The sequence below is a fragment of the Plectropomus leopardus genome, chromosome 7 (genome assembly GCF_008729295.1).
Source record: "Plectropomus leopardus isolate mb chromosome 7, YSFRI_Pleo_2.0, whole genome shotgun sequence".
Lineage (NCBI taxonomy): Eukaryota > Metazoa > Chordata > Actinopteri > Perciformes > Serranidae > Plectropomus > Plectropomus leopardus.
The window spans coordinates 6,655,757-6,672,228 of NC_056469.1; the positions used below are offsets into that span (position 1 = coordinate 6,655,757).

The 16,472-nt window shown below is 38.2% G+C and overlaps 1 protein-coding gene across 4 annotated transcripts in view; it reads right to left on the minus strand.

The window, feature by feature from the left end:
- The window catches only part of oxr1a (oxidation resistance 1a), a 208,020-nt gene that overhangs the window by 68,243 nt on the left and 123,305 nt on the right, over positions 1-16,472 (minus strand). The gene's annotated exons all lie outside the window — the stretch shown is intronic.

Genomic DNA, 16,472 nt, shown 5'->3' on the forward strand with positions numbered 1-16,472 from the left:
GGGACTCTTGGGGATGCAGGAGATCGGGAAAAGGGGGCTGACATGGACAAATGGGCTTGAGGAATACTGCACAAGGCTTTGCTGATTAGAAATATAGGGTATGAGGACCAAAGGAAGAAGCTGATTGGACGATCTCACTGAGCTTAGGTAAAAGATTTACAGTGGGCAGTCTTTGACCCAGTGCCCTCAGAGGCCTCCCTTAAATGTCTCTCTTTTGTTGGTGTTGCACATGACTAATGAGTCTCTTTCTTCGTGTATTTCTCATCAGGCATCTCCGATTGCTCAAACCATGAGTCATACACCAGTGCTGCTATTTCCGGGGCTCAAGACTGCCTGGCAGAAAGTGAGATGGGAAGAGAAATCAGAGCTGCTTCAGGTGTAAATATCAGGCTGGTAAAGGTGATACTGTTGGCATCGTTCATGAATTGTAGGCATAGGATAGCAAATATGGACTTACTACTGATGTTGTCAAATTACATATCACCAGTGGTTTTATGTATACAATTATAACAGGCTATCTACAGTTTAAGGAAAGTTAAAGACTTTTACAGATGTTTTCTCAACGATTCTAAATTAAAATTAAGGCCAATTTCACAACGACAGAAATTGAAAAAAAAACCCAACAACAAACAAACAAACCCCAAAGTGACATAAATTACTCAGCATTAGGGACAATTTTATTAAAATTTTTATTATAACATAAAATATGACCCTTTTAGTCCATTTAAAAAGTCTGTCTATCTACTTCAAATCATTAAAAAAAATTAAAACTTTCTTCTTATAAAATCATCTGTGTGACGCGAGAGGCATTCAATAAATTCTTTAAAAAATAGATATTGCTAATGGTTTTGAGATTATAAAAATGCAGTGTCAGAAAAAAATGATTCATAACATCCTATGTTCTATGTCTTATAATTTCTAAGACTTTTGAAAGATATATTTAGCAAATTTTAACACCAATTACAGCCTTAAAGCCTTAATGAATTTAATGCCTTTTAACACTTTTTAAGGATCAGTGGGAACTCTTTATTATGAGTTAGTTTTAAAATATTCCTTTCATGGATATAAAGGCTGTATTTGAGTGCCCTGATCTATTTTAGAGAAACAGTACACCGATAAATCAAATGTTGTTCATACTTCAACAACTTAAATAAATATCAATTAAAATATTAAGTTTGATTGCATTACTTAATCAGTTTTAGTATATTGAACTGTTATGAGGGTCACATTGTTTTCACTAGCAAATCTGAGATGAATAGACTTCTACATATTAATTTTTTAGCCTTGAACCACCCCCTAATCCCTTTGCCAGCTTCTAACTGGCTAATTTATACAACATGTCTAGGCATTATCAGGACTTGTTTAATGGCAAATAAAACCAATGCCATTTTTGATTCATATTGTTGGTGTGTTTCTCACTAAAGTCACCTTCTCCGGTTATCGAAGACACCATCATGTTCTACTGTCTAACAATTTTTAAACATCGCTGAATATGTGTTTTATTTTGTCTTTGTTATTTTTAATGAAAAAAAAAATAAATGTAATGCATTGAGAGTTTACTGATGAACAAGAGGCTTGAGTTTTCTCAATTTAAAATGCTGAGGTGAATGGTCAGGCAACAAGTCGATTTTTATTCTTTATGTACAAATAATTTGTCTTTTAGTGGTTTCAGCTTAAATAGTTGAGTACAGTTCAGTTGGCATTTAAGTTTATTCTACTCAAACAAATAAGTTAATTCATAAATAATTACCTAAATTATTTAACTGCCTTTTTTTAAGTACAACTGACTTATCTGGGTTTACAGTACAATATGGCTCCCAAGCTTTTAGGCTTGTGGCAAAATGTGACAAAAAGCTTGGTATAAGAGAAAAGCTTCTTGAACCCCTCATCAAAGGAAGCATACATGTGTCTGTGAGTTGTGAGGTAGAGATCGTCATGGGAGGACAACCTAGAACCTGCTTCGAACCACGTTCAAATGATGGGATCTGAATCTATTAAAGCATACCCACTATAATCTTTGGTCATGTAGTGTATCATAATCGCCACTGGAGAAAGGATTTTTAGGGAAATCAGTGACCTATGTAAAAGATTCATGTTATTAAATGACAATTGTTTTGTTGAATTTGATTAACAGATATTATTAAATATATATACAATATATTAAATTGGTTAGAGAAGTATTACCTTCTGTCTAAATATCTCACAGTTGGCCGCAGAATGTTTTATTTTTGTTGCAGGAGGTGAAAATGTGACTTCTGATTATTTCAATCAATTAGTCTTTGAAGCATATAAAACAATTAAAACTGAATTTAGTTTCTACAACTTTACATTTATTTTTTCCATATTCTTCTTATTATTATATTGCTGCATATTTATTATTGGTTCATCGTGCTGCTGTCTGCATTAGTGTTCTCTCTGTTCAGGTTGGCTGCAGTTTAGGGTCTAATCATTATGAGGTCTGTTCGCAACGGGTTAGCTGAGCTCGGGCTCCATTCTCAACATTTTTTTGTCTGTATTACCTTTGAACAGGACCAGAAATCATCTCCAGATTATTTGCATTTCTTTCAGTATTGAGGCATTCTCTGTGATGTTAGATTTTTTCAACACTTCCCAGCTAGGGCAGAGCAAAAATAACCTGTAGCAGTACGAAAACCTTGGGTAAGGATTTGTGATGAGAAACAACACAATGGCTGCACAAAACTGTGGGCGTGTGCCAAATCAATTATTCAGTATCCAAATGAAAACCTTGGCAGGATGATTACTTTCAGTGGGACAATAGAACGTGGAGCAGTGGAATTGTGGATGATTGTATTTTAGTTGCTATTTAGAGGCAGCGCGTCACAACTGTGATTCCATGCTTTCCTGTTATGAAATATAATCCACTGTGTCTGTGTTTAATTGCGGGTCATGCCAGTGTGGCAGACTGCACGTAACCTGACTCGGTTTGTAAACAGCGGAGGTGTTGATCTGCTTTGTTAGCGGTGGGATTGCAAAGATTTGTGCAATGTTTTGCTTTTGTCGTAGCTTGGCATGCTGATACAAGGCTGTAATGACTAAATTCGGGCTAAAATGCCGCCAACTCCCAAATAATACAGAATGAGAGGAGTGGGAGAGAGTGACAGCGAGCTCCGAAGAGCGAGACAGACAGAGACCGAAACAGAATAACAGATATGCATTAGCAGCTGCAGGGGTGTATGCACATGGTGAGCAAGTGATTGGTCTAAAATTAAACCTCACCATGAATGGAGGCTAAAGAAATTGGCATTTTATTCACACTCCAGACACACAGAGGAGCTCAGCACCGGGACATCTTCAGTAAAAAAGGCTTTGGTTTCATCCCACTCCACAGGCAACCAGGAGCATCTGTTGTCTCTAAATAAGCCCTGCTTCTACAGAAGGAAGCTACTTCTTAAGTCCACAAATCACCGTCTGTTTCATATGATCCTCCCCTTCCAGTGTTGCATTGGAATTTCAATTTCCAGTCAAATATGTTTTTCCCATCAATACACAAAGAGTGTTTCAACTTTGTTTTTTCCTGTCCTGATATAGTCTTCGTTTTAGCGCCGAAACAGAAACACGTTACATGTCACGCATTGAGACAGCATGATGCTCAAAATGGCAGAATCTGGAGACACAGAGGCTGCACAGGAAAGGTGCGAAAAAAGGGCCCTGTCCAGTGCCAATCTAGATAATGTAAACGCAGTTATCTTTGCTGAGCAGCACAGTGGAAATATTTTTAACAGAGGGGAGCCGAGGTCGCTAGTTATCTAATTTGTTGTTCAACCAAGTAAAACAACAGTTGCCACAGTGTAAGCTGTTTTACTGTTGTTGTTTCCCATAAAAGACATTTTACTTGGCTCATTAATGGGCTAAATTACAACTACACTGGGTCAGCTGTGAGAGAAGCTGTGTGTGACTCGGTCAGATACTGAAAGGAGCTGCTGTGTGTCAGGAAAAACAAAGGCGGCCTCTCACCAATCTGGGATGGAAACAGTCACAAGAAGTCATGCTGATTCCAGCAACTTAACAGAAAAATGCGTGACAAAGGCTGTATCCGAGTCAAAACCCACAGCACTGACTCACGGCAACCCAGCGGCAACTTCTAAGGCTGAAAAATGAAGACAACGCGAAAGTGCCAAAAACTGCACCTCCTCAAATTGCCACTCAAGGCTGGCTCCAAGAGCGAATCAGTCCCCTCAGACCAAAATGATAAAATTCCCAACTTTACAGCAGAAATAAATATATTTACAGCCTGATTACTCATCTGTTTAAATGTTATTGAGGCTTAAAATTATAAATAATTAAAGGCGTGGTTACAGGTTGGTGCAGTCCCTTGGCACGTCACTACCAAAGGGACAATGTTAGTTATGTAATGTAACCACATCAACACCCTGGAATTCTAATGTTTTGGTTGCCTAAAAAAAAAAGGCCTGTAAATGCACCCTGTTAAAAAAGGTAGCAGCTAGCATTATGGTAAACTCCACCCTCTCATCCAAATAATGTGTTTTGATGCACTACCCTGGCTGGGTAGTGTTGACAATCAAATAATGTCACATTGGACAGACTGAATAGGCCAAAATGCAAGGGGTGGGAATCACCAGAGGCCCCACGTTACAATATTACCACGAGTCATGACTCATGGTACAATATTACTGCAACTCATGGTACAATATGGTACAATATTACTGCAACTTTAGGCATGTTGCTATTTGCTATTTGCTTGCAATAAAATACGTTGGGACATATTGTAATGTATAACCTTTGTACAACTGCAAATTCTGTCCCCAAAGGAAAATTCTATAAAAATATGTTTGATGAAATAAGATAAAGTTTTTGTCTATTCTTCTCTTTTTACAGCCATTTTTATTGCAGCAAAAATGTACCTAGTTAACTGAGAGTGCAACTGATTTTATTATTCTAGGACATTAACAAAAGTTAATTTTGTATTAGTAATATTATTATTTTATATAATAAAAAATAGATACTTTGGCATCCATGTAACAATTTGATATTGCCACACAAAACTATTGCAATACTATGCTGTATGGTTAATTTCCTCCTACCCCTACAAAATACCAAACTCGAGGCTTCAAACAGTAGTCCACAAACCAATGAGTGAGTCACGGTCTCTACATCCATTATTTCTCAGCTGAAATTTAACTTCAAAGTCCTGTAGTAAGGTTGACTTGCACCTCTACATGGGGGTCTGTGACATGAAAACTGTGATACACCCCCTGCTGAGTGACAGATTTCTGAAATAAAGCTTCTCGAGGACAAAGGACAATATTAGTCGATTATCAAAAAATGTCTTTCAAAAGATATAAATCTATTATTAACATGCAGCCCTCTTCATATTTTTCTCTCTCAGACCTTACTTGCATTCAGTAAAAACAAAGATGAAAGACTCTTCAAAAGGATGCTTCAGTCAACAAGTGCAATGCAGTTGTACACTGAAGATTTCCTGAAAGGCCACCACTGTGAAAAAAACTGGAAAGAACAAAGCTGAAATAACTCACACATTTCTTCCAAAGCTGCCACTAATGGATGTCCTCAGTGACTGACGTGTAATTGCATAAAAAAAACAATGTCCATTAAAAGACAGAAACTATTTAACCCTGTGAGAATTCATACACTTAATAATCCAACAGCTGCCAAAGAATGCAATGAATGTGAATGATTGTCTTCAACTAAATGCAAATGCTTCTGTATTTGCCTCTAAAGACGTGCTGTGTTCTGTACCAGCGCAATCTGTTAAGTATGAATCATGGCTGCTAAATATATAGTTCCCCTCACTTTGTACACAGCCATGACAAACTGGAGCGGGCAGGGAATAGGAGAGTCAACAACTATCTGACTAACATTCCCTCATGGTCTGATAGAATACACAAGCAGCCAATTTCCCTCTGCTCCCTTGTTTTCCCTGCCTGCTGGCTATACAGCCCTCCCCAGATGTTATTTTTAGAAAACCCCTAAACAGTAGGCGAGGCAAGAAGCTCTGCACCACAGCCATGCTGAACAGGTGCTGCACAGGACTAGTTAGAGAGCAGGAGATGTTCCTCAAAAGTTTGTGAGGGTGGGAGGCAGGATAGAGTCAGTGGCACTTTGTTGCACACTGAGGTTGGACACAATAACAGAAATACCTGTGAAATATAATGCAATAGGCCTGCAACACATACAACTCTTGTTGTTTTGTGAAGCTTTGGATGTTGAGGCTGTATCAGAGAGTTGTTGATTTAACTCTGTGGTCATGCTTGGGGACATTTGCATCATATTGTTAATCTCAGTGCTAAATTATTACTTTTACAGAAAATTATCATTGATGAGGCGGACTGCCCACGATGTTGTATTGGACAGGTGAGGGCAAAAAGTTAGTGATGGCTAATGCAAAAATATCAGAGTATTACAGTTAACTTTGTCATCCTTAGAAACACACCACAAAACACACTTTACAATATGGAGATTTGTAGCTCCTCTCTATCTAGCTCTTCTCTATTTAAGATTTTAAGATACATTTGTTTATGTTTGTTGTTGAGACAAATTAAGGACACTCTAGGCTCTAAAAACTAGCATGGGAAATTTTTGCTTAATTTTGAATTTTCTAATCAACTATACAATCAAATCAATTAATACAAAAATGTACTCATTACTTTTTTTTTGTCCAGCTAATTGTATATAAAACTATCCCTGTACTTTGGCTGTAACATTTCGTCTAATAGAATGAGGGAGCACAGTTGTGAGGATTCTGGACATTAACGCACATTAATTTTTGATTTTAACATTTATCTGCATTACAGAAATTGAAAAACACAAACAGCCCTCTGGCACGGCCTATGATGCCTATAATGGAAGGGAACAACAAGGTCACAATTTCAAAACTGAATTGGCTTGGTAGCTAGTTAAATCAGAAATCCAATATGAGTGTCAGGTAAAGAGATAATAAGGCTGTTTCACAACATTAAACAATATTGCTTTGCCATTTGCTTTTCAAAATGTGTTGTGACACATGCGCTAGTGGCAACATCCTCCAATTCTGAGTGGATGAAAGTTCAGGATGAGGATGTGGGGAGGAGGACAAAGTAAGGGTCAGAGAAAGGTCTTCAAAACCAGCGATCTCTGCACCTGAGGGGGTAACGGTTGGCCCATTTGGTATTGATCAAAATCATGCAGCTACACTTACTTTAAGCCATTATATAATAAAAACTTAAGTTTCTAACTGTTTTACTGTTGTGTAACAGTAAAAAAAAACATACAGTGAGTGATTTTAACCTGACATGTAGGCAACAGTGTTGGGTTAAGAGGGACCGAATACTGTAATCAGTCAGTACACACAGTGGACTGCTTACTCAACTAAAACAGGAGTAAAAAGTGCTGATGATCACACAGTGACAAACTCTGGCTTTAAAGCTGAGCTGCTGCTGCAGTTATCTTAACACCAAGTTGTTCGATGGACATGACAATTTTATTACAGCAAAGAGGAGCTGCGAGTTTCACAGGCCGAGCCTCTTTCTCATGTGCAAAAGGAAGTCATCTATTATGTATCCAAGCTACAGTATGTTATCATATACCACGAGCAAAGTTATATTCATGTAGTTTGATTTAGAGAGCCAAGAGGCCAAGTTCACTGGCGGTGTGTGTAAAGTCTGGCTGGGCCCGGCTCTGGAGGGCCTGTGAGTGGGTGCTGCAGAGAACATGCTGTTAGAGTCACCTCTTGAATGTTAGTTTGGCTGCAGACAAACACAGACCTCATTTAATGACATATGTAACATGCAGCTAGATTATTCAGGGTTTCTACAGCTACAGGAAAGTTAGATTGAATGTTTTTAAGACTTATTTCAAGTCAACTCGGAATGAAATTAAAGTCTAATTTCAGAATAACTAACTGAAGATAAAAACAGATAAACTGTATGCCTCTGCAAATCAGTGAAGTTTGAGTTTACATACATGTCTGTCCATACTCTTATGTAGCCATGAGGGTTGACACTGATTCAAATATAGATGTTGCGTCAATGAAGCTATATCCTACTTTGAAATGGGAAAAAAAAACGGTCTGTATCTATTTTTGTCCTCAATAGGTTGCCCAATCAATATGAAATTGCACATTTCATTTACATACAAAATGACAAAGCCCTTTGTCTTATTCACCAAGTGCCAGCGCCCCTTTTGCAGAAAACACATTTCATGAAAAACTTTGACTTGCTTGTTCTTCTGCCGGTGGAGTCAATGAGTAAAAGCACAGAAAGCGCAACATTGCCATTGCAACCCACACTGTGGTCGAAGGTAGAACTGCAGCTTGACTGACATAAAGGAAGTGCTATTTTTTACTTCTTTCACAGCAGTTAAAACCTATGTTGTTAAAAAGCACACTTTTTGGTCTGTTTGGCATTTTTGGCAAAGTCCGCACCAATATGTAGGTCTGTGATCTGCACATCTCCTACGTCTGCCTGTAGCTGCAGTGCACGTTATCCCCGGTTATGGACTTGTATTTTTAAACGTGAATGCTTAACAAACATCTTTCCCCCAGCAGCACAGAAGATCTATACAGTCAGCAGAGTTTCAAGATGGACACCCAAGATTAGTGTCACCAGTTTAATATCTAACCAAATGTCTCCCCTTCTGTTCCTCAGATATGACATTGAGTAATGGCCAGTAGTGTTTTTGCAAAACATTATAATTTCACAGTGAAGTTGACTTTTGACCTTTTGGATTTTAAGTGTCATTGTTTAATCTTATTACTCTATCAGACATTTGTGTGAATTTTTTGTCATAATTAGTGTATAAATTCTTTAGTTATGACCAAAGCCTCGACCTTTAACCCCCAAATTACAGTTTATCCTTAAGTTCATGTGGATGTTTTTGCCAAATTTGAACAAATTCCCTCAAGGCCTTCTTGAAATACCACGTTCACGAGAATGAGAGGAACGCAAGGTCACAGTGACCTTTGACTTATGACCACCAAAATCTAATTAGTTCATCTTGGAGTTTAACTGGACTTTTGTGACAGATTTGAAGAAATTTCATCAAGTTGTTCTTGAGCTATGGCATTCACAAGTATAGGACAAATATTTTGAAATATTACAATTTAAAACATGATTTGTAAAATCCTACTTGCTATATATTAGCATTTTTAAGACTTTTTAAAGACTGATTCAAGACATTTAACTATCAAGTAAGACCTTGTTTTTAAATGACTTACTTCAAGAAAAAAAGGGAGAGTGATTTTATTTGAAGGATGTGTGCTAAAGCAGCGGGGCAGCATAGATAAGGCAGACAAAAGTTGCACCAGTCTTAAATAACAAGATCACATTCAATAAAGCCAGGCTGTTTTTCTAAAGACTTTCTAATACTTTGAATGTCTCCAACCTGCAGGAAAGTAATTACACTCATGGATCCTCTAATTACTTCTCTTATTGTAAACTGCAGGATGATAAAGGCAATGTATCATACTAACAACAGCAAATGTCAGCTTTCTTAATCAACAGTCCCACTGTCTCAGAAGACTTATGAATACCAGTGAATAGAGGGAAAGTGCCAGCAGCACTGTATCAAGAAACAGGCCATTATTGCTGTGTAACTCTGCTATAGTGCTAGCATAAGCTGTAGTCTTTCCATTGTAATGAATATACAGTACATGGGTCTAGTGGAGCTGTCAACTTCAACACAGAGAACACAGTGTGACAGGCAACATCCCTTTGCCAACACTCTCAGTACCACTCAGCTCTATATTACACCGCCAGCCTCCACAGACCGGCCTATACAGCACTCAGCTTTTATGGGAAACTTTGCTGAACTGCAATTTTGTCTCTGTGTGTGTGTGTGTGTGTGTGTGTGTGTGTGTGTGTGTGTGTGTGTGTGTCCACGCTCAAACAGGAGGCACTGGATCTGCCCTGTCCTCTCATTAACACTCTCCCCATGTCGGCTAATCACACTCCCGTTGTGTCGCTGGTAATGTGGCTTCCATTCTTTGCACTGCCAGATGATTCTCTTTCCCCATTCTCAACATTAAAAGCCAGACACTGGTTTGTGCCAAGGTGTGCTAATGCTAACACGCACTCATTTCAATTAATATTCTGACAGCGTTGACTGTTTCCATAGTGACAAACCTGGTGCAGACTTAAAAGGGAAAAGGTGTTATTAAAAAATGAGAGTGGTAAACCTGTCTGCATTATAAACGCGTCGCTTCAGCTCGCTCCAAATCAAATTGTTCTGAATGAAAATGAGAAGCACTTAAACCGCCTCGGTGTAATCAAACTGATTAATTAATCCTAACCAGCTATGCTACAGAGGTCTAAATATGTAAACAAACTTTGACAAATCCCAAGTGATGTGAGAGGTCAGAGATTGGTCAGGCCAATCAGAGGCCACCCTACAGATTGCACTCCACAACGTAGTCTGGAGCACGTTCCAGATCACCAGTCTAAATCAGTGAATTCACTGGGTCTGTGGTGGATTTAGCCTTATTTGTAAAACAGAATGAACTGCACACAAAACTACAAATACATCATTTCACAACCAGAAATCATGATTACCAGAATCATCAGGAATGCCATGAACACAAAATCCACAGCCAGTCTAGAGATATCAACAACTGTAAGGCAGCAGCCTACAATGCAAGAAAAGCAGTAAAGGAAAAACAAATAATGTGACAAATAAACTGATTGATTGATAATTACCTTCATAAAATGTATTATAAATATGACTGCCGATCTTAATAATTTAAGTTGTCACAGCTGTTTTTAAAGGTTGAATCTGCAGTGTACAGACACTGTGCAAGTGACTATGTTGTTGTTATTGTGTTCACAAGTATATTAGCAAATTGACAAACATGATTGCCCTTTGGACAGAAAATACTAACTGATTAAAGTAATTTATTAACCAACAATGCCAAATATTCCTGTTTCATGCTTCACAAATGTGAAAACTTGCTTTTATTGCTAAATAATATGGTTAAGTCAATACCTTTGTGGATAAAAAAAGGTCAGTAATATTATCATGTAACCTTGGGCTAGGGTGGGGTATCAAACATCAATACTGTTTTGGTAAATGAAATATGTCCATAGCAGCAAGTCTGAAAAACTGCAAAGCATCCAGAAGTTGCCATTTAATGTCTGCTCAGATTCATAAACTTTGGTGAAATGTACATACTTAAAATTTACATTAAATATACATATACTTTGAAACAGAAACTTGGCCAGTTTTGGGATAGTGCTTGCCTCTGCTGAAACCATTCAACATTTGACAACTTTGTCTCCTTTGGTTTAATGAAACAAGCTTACAGCCACACTATCAGCTCTGTCAGGCTGTCCCTGGTGATGCTTTAAGCTAAATCCTAATGTCTCATTATAACATGGTGATATTTAGCACCAGGATCACCACCTAAATATGCTGGGTTAATGGCCCGATGATTGTGCTAGATTATAAATCAGCATATCACCAAAGTTATTACAATTCCTCCTGACAGGGGCATGACGGATCCAATAGTTGATGTGATTTTCACTAAAAAACAAAAAAGTCAGCTATTAAATAGTTGTTTTGGGATGAAATTGTTACTGCTGTTATGAGAAAGCATAAAATTCCTGATGGTTAATATTACTGTTTCAAATTTAAGTGATCATTATAAAAGTGTTAGATTACCACACTTTGTAAAACTTGCTGTAAATATTGTCCAGCGTCAACCGAAGTTAGCAACAGTCTCCCAGACGCAGGCAGGGGGGCGCAGCATGCAACATGGGTTTGTTTTGCTATTCTCTTGTTTACAGTGTGGGCGTGCAGCAGGCAAACCCGCTGTCCTCATCTACACTGACACAGACACTCAGGCAAGCATTTCAAAGACAGGCTATCATTAATGTTAATGCACATTTAATAAGGTTTTCATATGTTTACATTAGGTGTTGGCTGTGTTATCACTTTAATGTTCATATAAACAAAAATTGCTGCCAATTTTAGAGTGTGTATTAGGACTTTTTGGACATTTTCAACAAACTTCAACAACACCGTGGGAATACTAATAACTGTAATAAATTTGGTTTAATTCGAATTCGTTACTGTTTAATCTCTAGTTGAAACATTTCAGTCTAGACTGTTGACCTTGCCATCCTTAGAAGTAATCTCTAGCATGGTTTAAGAGAAAATAGGGATTTTGTACAAAAATGTGTTTATATATCTCAAAATAAGGTATAAAAACATTGTTTTTTATAAGTTCAATAACCCTGCATCAAATTGGCTCTAGCATGTAACATTTCAATTGTTACCCAGTCCTACCTTGGGTTTCTGAATATGGTCATTGACTTTAACAGAATTTTATGACATTCCACATACGTAGATATCAAATATATAATATTATGATTATGACAGATTGGACAATTGTGGGCTCCTGCCCGACACAAATATAAATCTGCATGCTGACACAGACACCTCAATGATGAAACAATATCGTGCACAGTTAGTTCCTCACTAATACACAGTGAAAGCTCTTTGATCCCCAGTTCATGCAGCTGAAAACAGGAGGTCCTATTTGAGCTCCAGACCTCCCACCCATCCTCCTCCCCTCCTCCTCCCCCTTCTTCTCTCCGCTGTCACATGCATTCAGACTACAGGTTTGCTAATCACACTGTGATTCCTCTAACCTTTGGCTTTAAGGTTATTGCACTTTGAGCAATATTTCTCTGCAAGTCAAAGTCGGGGGTGGGAGGGTGTGAGTGAGTACGTGTTTGAGGGGTACAGGGGACATGATGAATGGTCTCACTGAAGTCTAACTCTGCATCGCCCAGATCGATAGTGATGATACATATACATAATGTACACTTGCTTCCACAACAACTCTGTGATTCATCTTAACCATCAGAGTAAAGCAACATTGTGACTCAACTGATGATGTGCAAAAGGCCATTAATGACCAATGTCCATTCACTATTATTATATAATCACCCTTAATTAATTAAATAATCTTTGGATCGCCTCGAGAGAAATCTCATGGAAGGAAGCAGATGGTAGGAAATGGAGCACAGTTGGTATGAGCACACTTGTGTTGCCCAAACTTTGTGATGCAAAGGCGCATTTTTATCGGTTCGCGTCGCCCTTTGGAGCCCTGGCACTCTGCATCTCGGCAGCAACACTAACCTCTCAGGTTGCAGCACCAATCAATAGCAGGAGAAGTGATGAGCTCAGCTAGGGAGAAACACAAACTCTGCATTATCAGATCTTCTTATTGAGCCAAAAGAAAAAGGTCCAGCTCAGGAGGCAAGATTTGAATACAGTACGGTCAAATGCGTGTACAAGGTATAATACACTGTTAAACCCAGAGGTAACTGTCATATTATGTACACTCTGAATAATAACAGCAGCATTAAATCAGTGAGTAAGTAACTATGTATTTTTTTTATCAGTGGCTATCTGGCATCATGTGCCAATTAAGGGATAATAATACATGCAGTTATGGAAGATGTAACAGAAGCACAAAAGCACATGAAGGCAATACCATACCACTCCATTACGGCAGTGAGACTTAACTCGCTTTGCTTAGGTTTGCTGCCAGTTTTGCAAAATTACAAGAGGCCAGGGGCTAGTCCCAGCAGCCCCATATGTGTTTTTAGGATTTTAGGACATTTCTAGGACTTTAATATGTTTCTAGGAATTTGACTTTGTAGGATTAGATTTTAGTTTATAGGATCTTCAGCGTTTTTTTTGTATTTTAGGACATTTTTCATAATTTAGGAATTTTCTAGGATTCAGGACATTTCTAGGATGTCAGGACCTTTCTAGGATTTCAGAACATTTCGAGGATTTTAGCACCTTCTCAGATTTTAGGATGTTTCTAGGTTTTTAGGACATTTCTACAGTTTTCAGATGTTTCTAGAATTTCAAAACATTTCTTGGATTTTTGGACATTAGGGGCTTAGCTAGAGGTGTGGAGGATTCTCCACTGGCACTTAAAAAAAAAGGAAAAAAACCCTCTATTTTGATGCTGTTTTATGCACTCTGGCTTATGTATACTAACAGGACAATGTGAACAGGAGTATCACATTGCTTTGAAGCATCTCTAATAATAATCTCAAATACTGTGAAAATACTCATTTTTTTGCATTAAAGGAACATATTCTTTTAATACTTAAGGACCTTTTACTGATTATACCAAAAGTGCAATTTTGCAGGGCTTTTAATTGTAATTTAGTACTTTTATATTGCAGTATTGTTACTTAAACTTGCCTAAGAAGTCTGACAACATCTCCGACTGCTGCATTAAATAAAGGCAATAAGCAGGGTGAGTAATGTAAAATGCTCCTCAAAGTGCACCTCCTATCTAACCACAGTCTGTAATGGCATATAAAAAAACACTGCCTGTATCACCTACACCTACAGCTTGCTTTCCATTTACCCAGACAGATCTGCTGAGATCAAGAGGAAAAAAACAAGACGACGTCTCCTCAAATCCATCTGCATGACTAACTATCACACACAAGGGGAAGGGACTTGACAACTTGATGAACCATCTCTCTCTTTAGCAATAAAACAAAACTCAGCTTACAAACTGTTTCAGTGCAAAATGTTTATCCTTTACGATACAGCAAGCTTAGAAGGACAGGTGGTACAAGAGAATAATAACTCAGCTGAGGTTCAAAACAGAATTTTCTCTTCCAAGTTTCCTTTCCCTAGACCATGTTAAACGAAAAAACAAACCAGTTAGGAGTTCTTTGTCAAACATTTACAGATAAGGAAGGATGACCTCACTAAGGGCGAGTAAGCTGACTGACATTTTGGCACAAGTTTGTTGCAGTCGTTGACCAAATGGTGCAGCCCTTTATTGACCACAATGTGCTCAGATTTCTCTTACTGCAGCAACTGCAAATACACTAATAGCCTTATGTTTCTAGAGTGTTTTGTGAGAGTAGATTTTTTAAATGTTGGTCTTTAAAGCCGTTCAAACAATTTGTAACTAACTTTTAGCATAAATACTCAATTAGGAACCAATATCTCAAATCTATTGTACATACTAGAAACTGGTTAAAACACACTTTTATTTCTATGTGGTTATCTTATTTTACCTACAAATCACCATGCTTCCTGTACAAAACCTCACCTTGTACTCATGCATACTAAATGGAAAATGGCCTTGCATTTGTATAGCGCCTTTCTAGTCTTCCAACCACTTGAAGCACTTTTGCAGTGTATGCCACATTCACCATTTCCCACCCACATTCACACACTGATAGCCAAAGCTACCGTACAAGGTGCCACATTCTCCTCAGTTGAACACATGCACACTCACACACTGATATCTTGCTCAAGGATACCTCAACATGCAAACTGGAGGAGCCGAGGATCGGACTACTGATCTTCCGATTAGTGGACGACCTTGTCTGCCTCCAGAGTCACAGCCACCATGCCAACATACAGAAAGCAGGGTGTATCTACTGCACTTAACAGTTTAGTTGATAAGGTCGCCATTGTTTACATCTCAATCTATCATGAGCACGAGCCTTTTGTCCACAAGTAGATGAACGTTTCCTTCTGCACCATGATACAGCTGGCAAGTGTAGTTCGGTAAGGAAAACAGTTCCTATTAGGGTTTGGGAAGTATCTATTTTTCATACCTTTATATCTCTCTGGAATTTCATGGGGGTATATGACAGAATTAGTGATCCTGCTGTTGTCCGACTGTTTACATTCCTGTAATGTTATCCCCACCACTCTGAGTTGCCATGTCTGTCAGCTCGGTGGCCTGTTCCATCAGTATAGACTGGAAATTGATCTCTGGTGGCACGTGCTGTGCAAAACATACAACGGGTCTAACAGAAAGAAGAGCATCTGTAGTTTTACTGTATTAAAAGTTATACTGTTGGGATGTCTAGAGATCCTGATACACCGCAATACCACCCAGGACAAGTTCTTACATGGAACTGCTCACAACAAGGTCTGCAAATTATTTTGAGTAACCGAGTCATGATTTCTGGAAATAGACATTGCTGTCAAGTTTCAAACATATTTTTTGGGCGCTTTGAGCACCACAAGCCAAGTGCCCTCTAGTTCTTTTATATTGGAGAGAAGGGAGACATCTCAATGACTGATGTCTCCAATAGCCTGCAACTCACACAAAACAATCTAGATTGATAAATAACACTACAGTTAAGAGGAAAACTAGGTGCTTTGATTTTTTTGGTGAACTGTCACTTTAACTAGTTTAAAATTTCTCAGTTTTGAGATCAATAAAGTATATCTATCTATCTATCTAATTAGTTTTACAGTGTGGTCAAATTAGCTCCTCTGATAGGACTGAGGCCTTCTCCTCTTGTGCCCAGAGGATATACAGAAAAGTCAGTTGACAGAGAAAATAGAGAATGTCCCTAATTGTCCTCAAACATTCATCTCAGACTAAATTGAGCTTAGTTATGCCTTGCAAACACTTTATATGGCTATTTGACAAAGACAGGCCATGTTGTATTGTTTATTAACTTAATGTGAGAAGGCTAGAGTAGTAA